The sequence below is a fragment of the Rutidosis leptorrhynchoides genome, chromosome 8, assembly GCF_046630445.1.
Source record: "Rutidosis leptorrhynchoides isolate AG116_Rl617_1_P2 chromosome 8, CSIRO_AGI_Rlap_v1, whole genome shotgun sequence".
NCBI lineage: Eukaryota > Viridiplantae > Streptophyta > Magnoliopsida > Asterales > Asteraceae > Rutidosis > Rutidosis leptorrhynchoides.
The window spans coordinates 279,362,093-279,371,678 of NC_092340.1; positions in this window are offsets into that span (position 1 = coordinate 279,362,093).

Here is a 9,586-nt window from a genome sequence, read left to right on the forward strand (position 1 = left end):
ACTATGTTCTAGTGATTACAAGTTATAATCTTCGAATAAGATAGTTTTATATATATGAATTGAATGATGTTATGAACATCACTACTACCTCAAGTATAGTAGGTAAAACTACTAGAAATTATGAAGAAATAACTTGAGCTTCAAAGAATCTTGGATGGCTTGAAAGTTCTTGAAGTAGAATCATGACACGAAAACAAGTTCAAGTAAGATTACTACTTGAATTAAGATAGTTATAGTTATAGAAATTGAATCAAAGTTTGAATATGAGTATTACCTTGAATTAGGATAATAACCTACTATAAATAACAAAGATTTAGTGAGGTTGGATGATCACTTGAAATGGATTTGCAAGATTGGAAGTAAGTTAACAAACTTGAAAGTGTTCTTGATGTGTTCTTGAGTAGTTGTTTTGTAAGTTGATCTAGGTTAGGATTTATGAGCTAGATTGATGTAGATTATGAAGGAAATGATGAATGAAAAATATGAGAGAACTTGAGAGAGAGTAGTTTGATGCATGGAAATTGAAAAATGAATGTGTTTGTGGAGATGCAAGTTCACATGAATATGGGGTTAGTATATAGGCTCCATTAGTTAGTAATTTTGTGTAATCATTCATGCTAGTTGCCAAATGATGGTTCCCACATATTAGGTGACTCACTAAGGGCTGCTAAGATCTGATCATTGAAGTGTATGTACTAATATTATGTACATTTAGGAGCTAGGTATTGTATGAGTACGAATACGGTTGCATACGAGTAGAATTGTCGATGAAAATGAATGAGAATGTAATTGTAAGAATTTTTGTTAAGTAGAAGTATTTTGATATGTGTCATGAAGTCTTTCAAAAGTATACTAATACATCTTAATACACTATATGTATATGCATTTTAACTGAGTCGTTAAGTCATCGTTAGTCGTTACATGTACATGTTGTTTCGGAACCTTTAAGTTAACGATTTCGTTAAATTTAATTAATCCCATTGTTATTATATCTAATGAGATGTTAAATTATTAAATTATAATGATAACATGATGTACTAATATAGCTTAATATGATATATAAATATTAAGACGTTATTACAACGATAATCGTTACGTATAGATATCGTTTTGAATTTCTTAAGTTAGTAGTCTTGTTTTATGTATAAGGTTCATTGTTAATAAATATAATGAGTGTGATGACCCGGGAATTTCCGACCAAATTTAAACATAATCTTATATGATTCGACTCGATAAGCAAAGTCTATTAAACCGAGTCTCATTATGTTTGAACTATTTCATGATAACATTTGACCTTTAACTATTTCCGACGATTCACGAACCTTTAATTGTAACTAAGAATGTAAATATAAATAATTATATATAAAACTAATTATATTAGTATTAATGAACTATTAAGTAATTTTGTTATTATAAAAGATAACATTTAATAACTAAAGATTTTCATTTTGAATATATATAGTATATTGTATATAAATGATTCAAACATATTTTACCAACGTTATCAAAATATTAAATGTACAATGTTATACTTTGTAGTTAATTGTTTAATATACATAATTAATCATCTACTCAACATTTAAAACATGATTTTATATATATGGTAGTATACATATATACATAAATATAACTATATATATATATATATATATATATATATATATATATATATATATATATATATGATTTTATACATAATTATTATATTATGTATATGTAGAAATTTATAATATATCTATGATGAAATAATGTACTATTTTAATAAATATATATAATACTTACATATATAAAACATTTATATTTTTCATAATTACATACATAAGTATAATATAATTAGTATGTAAATAAATATTATAATATATTTATATTAAAATGCATAAATATATAATATTCAGTATATGTTACAATACATATTACATAATTATTAAATATTACATAATAATAGATGATATTAATAAATTAAATTTAAATACAAATATAGTTGTTGTAGTAATGTTATTTGTATCGTTAAATATCAATATTTGTATTCATAATATCACTTTATATCATATAAAGATGAAATTGGATGTATAAATTAGATTATTATTACTAATATTATTATTATCGATAAAATATTAATATTATCATAATTAGTATGGTATTATTATTATTATTATTATTATCATTTTTACAATTATTATTATCATTAATATTATATTTATCATTATTATTAATTTTATTAATATTATTAGATATTAATAGTATTGTTATTATATATTATTATTATTAATTAAAAAAAAGCAGTAGGGATCTATATTATACGCTTGACCTCTGTATCATTTATCTCTATTATTATTATTTTTTTTGTTTCTTTCCTGCTCCCAACTCGTGAACCTGTGTTGACATTTTCTCCATTTTTTATCAACCGATCTCTATTATTACAACATGATTATGTATAATTGCAAATCAAATAAAAAGGAAATCCAATGGGATTAAAGAGCACAACGATATTTTTGTTTTCTTCTTCTCTGCACGCTCCAATTTTTTTTTCTCTTAATTCAATTTCGAATAAAGTTTCAAAATCTAAAAATGCAGAAAGGTTAGAAATCTTTCTTTGAATCTATCTGCAAAATCTCAACTCTCAAATCTTTATATCGATCTTGAATTTTGAAGTCAAAGTTTAGTTTAAAAAAAGTCAACAATTGTTCTTGAGACAAATTCGCGTTCGTGTATATGTTTCTGATCAAATTGACGATTCCAGTAGTTTTTATACATGTTTAGAAAACTATTTCGTGTTATAAACATTATCTATAATGTTATCTATTACGAAATCAATTTTTTTTGTTTTGTTCCAAGAACCGACGCTGCAGTAGGCCTTAGTGTTTTTTTTTTTTATTTTAGAACCCAAATTATTTTTTTTTTCTGTAATGTTTTGAAGCTTTAAAGGGAACCCCGATTTTTTATTTTTTTTTGGTTATTGATGTTTTGTTGAATCCATGAGACTTGTGGAGAAGAAGAGGAATAGAAGAAAAACAGTTTATATATAAAATTTAAATTCGATATTAGTACAGAGAATCAGAATTGGTGGGATGGTCGAGAGTGTTTGCGTGTGAGCATGTGGTCACGAGATCGAGTCCAGAGGACGGTAGTTTCTTTTTTTTTTTTGAAACTCTTTTCATGTGAGGTAGTTTTCTTTTCTAATTTTTTTATTGTTATTATATATTAATTATTATTAGTATTATTATTATTATTGTGATTGTTTTGATTGTTATTGTTATTGTTATTATTAGTATCATACTTGTTATCATATTTGAAAGTATTATAGACATTACTATTATTATTATGATAGGTATTAATAATATTATTATTAGTAATAAACTTATCATTTTAGTATTTTATCATCATTAGGATTATGATTATGATTATCATTATTATTATTATGAAGGAAATAAAAATATATTATTATCATCAATATTAGAATTTGTACCGGTTTATAAATAATAGTATCATCAGTACATTTACAATTAATAATATCATATTTATCAGTATCATCATTAATATTTACTAGTATTATTATGATTATCATTTATCATTTTATAAATATTAGAACCCTTATTATTAACATAAGTATGGTATTAGTATTAATATTATTTTAGAGTTATTATTATTAGTATCATTAACAGTTATCATTTTCATTTTTTTTGCTATTAGTATTATCATTATTAATAAAATTATTATTATTATTAGTAAATCATTATTATCTAAATTATTATTTTAACAAATAAATCTTTTGTACACTATATATATACTTATGGTATATACTAGGATTGTATTAATAATTCACATAACAAACTAATAAAATTTCATAAATACAATACTAACCACAAATATATGTATATAAATATATTAATGTCACTATTTATATAAACGTAAATCATTATAGATATATACATAAAATCGATATATATATATAAAATATAACTTAAAATATAATATAAGTATACGTTTTAAAATAAAGGTTAGAATAAATTCTACAAAACTATAATATATAAATAATACATATTAATAAATGAAATTTTGTAACTTACATTATACGTATTAATATATACACAATTGATATAGGTTCGTGAATCCGAGGCCAACCCTGCATTGTTCAATGACGTCATATGTATTTTTACTACAAAATACAGTATCGTGAGTTTCATTTGCCTTTTTGCCCTTTATATTTTTGGGCTGAGAATACATGCGCAACTTTTATAACTGTTTTACGAAATTGACACAAGTACGTGAAACTACATTCTATGGTTGGATTATCGAAGTCGAATATGCCCCTTTTTATTAAGTCTGGTAATCTAAGAATTAGGGAACAGACACCCTAATTGACGCGAATCCTAAAGATAGATCTATCGGGCCCAACAAGCCCCATCCAAAGTACCGGATGTTTTAGTACTTCGAAATTTATATCATGTCCGAAGGAGGATCCCGGAATGATGGGGATATTCTTATATATGCATATTGTTAATGTCGGTTACCAGGTGTTCAATCCATATGAATGATATTTTTGTCTCTATGCATGGGACGTATGTTTATGAGAAATGGAAATCTGAAATCTTGTGGTCTATTAAAATGATGGAAACGATTGTTTAAGTTAAACTAATGAACTCACCAACCTTTTGGTTGACACTTTAAAGCATGTTTATTCTCAGGTACGAAAGAAATCTTCCGCTGTGTATTTGCTCATTTTATAGATATTACTTGGAGTCATTCATGGCATATTTCAAAAGACGTTGCATTCGAGTCGTCGAGTTCATCAAGATTATTATCAAGTCAATTATAGTTGGATATATTATGAAATGGTATGCATGCCTGTCAACTTTCGATGTAATGAAAGTTTGTCTTTTCAAAAACGAATGCAATGTTTGTAAAATGTATCATATAGAGGTCAAGTACCTCGCGATGTAATCAACTGTTGTGAATCGTTTATAATCGATATGGACTTCGTCCGGATGGATTAGGACGGGTCTTCACAGTTGGTATCAGAGCGGTGGTCTTAGCGAACCAGGTCTTGCATTAGTGAGTCTAACTGATAGTCGTTAGAATGCATTAATGAGTCTGGACTTCGACCGTGTTTGCATGTCAAAAGTTTTGCTTATCATTTAGTGTCAAAAAATTATTTGCTTATCATCCTTAAAGTCTAAGACACGTCTTACTGCCTTTATTGCATAGACAGTGTATAGTTAAATTCATATCTTAGCGTATCTGTTATTGTTACCTTTGCCTGACAGCTTCCGTAGATTCCTCCATAGCTGATGGGATTTTAGTATTATATATGCTTATGTAAATTATGTATTGCAGGGTACTAATCTACATCCTATAATCTATTTCTTATCGAAAATCCTTCATCTGATCGTACGAGATGAATCCCTCAACCAGTTCGAGTCCATCAGATTTCGATAGCTATTTCGATAGTTATTCCGACAGCTATTTCGATATGGATTTCCACTCGAGCTCCGAAAGCAGAGTAACCGGAATGAATCGATCAATTAGCCATCATCTATTCTGAATGAATTGGAGATGGGTTCGTAGTCGACTTAATCAATGGAAACGCGAAGAAGGCGATCATTTCCACTAACCAAATTCACCTCTTGACAATGAACCTAAAACGTTTACCGGCGAACCTGTTCGAGACACCATTTTCTCTCTCATTTCCAAAGTATCTCATCACGATCATATACTATCTCAGATTCTAAACCTCATTCATCCGCTCATCCGAACCGACAATCATCCCGGTGTAATAGAAGAAGTTAACGAACTTCGCGCATAAGTTGTAGTCTTGGAAAATATGGTGCAAAACGTACCAGCTTCATCCAAATCACCGGCACCAACAGTACCACCAACAACCCAAATTTCAATATCACATGCCTCAACATCTCAATCTATACCTCGAGTATAATCATCATTCTACATGACATTCTACATCAGTTATCTTCGTTCGACATGGTGATTATGTAATCTCTAATGTTTTAGAGATTATTTATTCTAGTTCCAACTGAAAACTAAATGAGTTTAATATCATGTTAACTCATTAAATTCATGATTACATCTGAAGAAAATATATATGTATATATGTTTTCATAAAGATTGTAATTAAAAATTCTTTTGTACAAACTGTTAATAATAAAAATATTTTAACGGGTAGGTAATACCCGAGGAATATTTAAATTTCACATTAATAAGTTACACTGTATATTCTTCGAATCTGATTCAACAGTTATTCACTATCCTATTTACAACCACCGGGATACTTATCCGTTCACCAAAGAATAACTATTTTTATTCAAATTCAATTTCATATTTGAATTTTGACCTATCAGAATCCAACAAGTGGCATAATGAAGAAATAATGGACACAATAAAAATTGATTAGAAACAGACTAATTAACAATATTGAATTTTATTAAGAAACCACGCTAACAAAATCCTAGCTAACTGTTCCTAGCTAACTGTTAATTCCGTATTACATTTTATTTATCGCAATTTATTTATCGCAATTTATTTATCGCAATTTATTTTATCGCAATTTATATTCTCGCAATTTTATTTATTGTCATTTAATTTCTGTTATTTACTTTACGCACTTTATTTATCGTCATTTAATTTCTGTTATTTATTTTACGCACTTTAAATATCGGGACACGTATACAAGGTTTTGACATATCATATCGACACATCTATATATATTATTTGGAATCACCATAGACACTCTATATGCAGTAATGATCGAGTTCTCTATACAGGGTTGAGGTTGATTCTATAATAATATATATACTTTGAGTTGTGATCGAGTCTGAGACATGTACACGGGTCACGATACGTATTAATTAATTCAAATATTATATATTAAACTATATATGAATGATTGCACTGTCAACTGTGGACTATCGACTGTGGACTAATAACATTGGACAATTAAAATGAATTAAAATATTGAATATAACATATGAAACTAAACAATTCTTCAAGTTTGCCACTTGATTTCGTCTTAAACCTCATTTGTATCTTCACGATTACATTCTGCGTTCAAACCTTTCATGATTCTTGAAAACACCTCAATCGATAGGATGAATCAACCGCACTTTATCTACGGAAGGAAAGATTTATGCATATAGTTATGCACCTGAGAAACTCTCGGCAATTGTGTAAAAGTTCAACACGTAGCCGCGTAAGATCCTTTGGCATTTATTAACAAAAACAACTTTGCGATCCCTTTTCAAAATTAGCCAATTTTGTCACAGCTCCAACAAGTCAACTTCGACTTTTCGTACGAAACAACCTTATTATAACGTTTATATATACGCGTGCTCTTTTATTGTTACCAGGTAACCTTTCATATTCCATCATATTACCATCAGCGTTTAATCATCTAAAAACACAATTCTCCTGAAACCACCTCGGATTAATAACCGATGATTCAGATATCATAGCATTAAATGCAGAGGAAACAGAAAAATGGTAGATGGTCTAAACGGACAAAAGTTTGATGATAAAGAAAGGAGTGTTAGGAACGCTCGATAGAAAATTGGGTATTGAAAAACAGATTGAGTTACCCATGAAGGAGACCAAGGACAAATACAAGGACCAAATCCTATATTCAAAGGATTCAGGTAATTCTGGATCCGTTGAAATCTTTAGAGAATATCTTGCTCCGAAGTCATGTTAAAATCTTGCGGAAAATCTTTCTCCATCAACCGTCGAACTTAGAAATTCCAAAATATCATCATCAATATCTTTGATATTTCTGAGGATATTTTCATAAATATTCTCGTCCGAAATTATATACCTCTTCGTGCTTCCTGTGTATCAATATATTGGAAACATTCAATAGAAAATATAGTGCCGAAAAGCAGATTATGCGAAACTATGAAGAAAGCCGTGGATAAATCACAAAGAATAAGTTTGACTTCAAAGAATCCAAATAATTCAATGTCTGCTAAAGTCTATAGTGAATAACTTGCTCCTTACTCTAAACCCTTGCAGACAATAGTTTCTATCATCCTATGATCTTAGATATTCTGAGATATTATCGTACCTTTCATTATAAATATCCTCCATATTTCTGGAGATATTTTTATAACTATTCTTATCTGAAATCATTAATCTTTTCGTGCTATCAGTATTACATCATATAGAAACTGTTAGTTTCTATATTCTGTAAATTTTCAAGCTTAAAATATGAATGTTATTGTAGTAATGATGGGAACTAATGCATGAGTTAGTATAATATAATGACACTTGATCAACGTGATTATATTACAGTAAGTCATGCTGAGTTTCTAAATGAAACGTGATGATTCACAGATCATAACGTCATCATGTGCCATGTTACATAACTCTTTCATCCTACTTAACTCCGTAACAAATCAAGAAAATGTATTCTTGATGGTTCTATCTTCCGTGATGTTGATAAATTTGAAAATCAAATCGTGCTATCACGTTCCTTCATGCTTAGAACATTATAATCATTCGAAACTCTATATCTATAAATTCTGGACCATTATTCGCTTGACTTGAAGTCGGGAAGAGAAAACAAAAGCATAGAGCTTTGAAATATAAGGGAGAATATAAAGTCCGATAACAACACATAAATTACAAACCGTGTATATCAATGTTTATCGCAACATAAAGACACGGGAGAATTAAAAACATTATAATCCCGAGGGCGAAGTAGAAGAAAGCAGATTCCTCTGGTGGAAGTTGGAAAAGGAGAATGATTGTTGCGATAGTAAGGATGAGGACAAGGATCAAAACTGGATTAATCATTTTCAGAATCTTTTGGATGTATGAACTAAGAAAGAAAGTATAAGAATGGTGAGAATAATGGAAAGGAAGAGCTTAATTTATACTGGAAATATCAGACGTAGTAATCGGGGCAGATCACCGTATTTAATTAAAGAGATCTTAATTTCCATAAATCCCGAAGAATCAGATTTTATAGATCTTCAAGATTTTCTTTAAATTCCTTAAATTCCGGAATTCAACCAAGGCAATGTCAAAAGTTAAGACGCGCCTTATTTTCTAAATTCAAACCTGACTACGTCAAAAGTTAAAAACAAATCTTTGTTTCTCATTTCATCCTTTTGTGAATAGCTTCATTCGCACTCTTCGAATAATCGAATTATTTTTATCCATATTACTCAATGATGATAAAACTCAAGTTATCAACTCATATTCGTCAGGAAAACATATTTATTGTTAGCTATGACGACCTCACTCAAATTTCGGGACGAAATTTCTTTAACGGGTAGGTACTGTGATGACCCGGGAATTTCCGACCAAATTTAAACATAATCTTATATGATTCGACTCGATAAGCAAAGTCTATTAAACCGAGTCTCATTATGTTTGAACTATTTCATGATAACATTTGACCTTTAACTATTTCCGACGATTCACGAACCTTTAATTGTAACTAAGAATGTAAATATAAATAATTATATATAAAACTAATTATATTAGTATTAATGAACTATTAAGTAATTTTGTTATTATAAAAGATAACATTTAATAACTAAAGATTTTCATTTTGAATATATATAGTATATTGTAT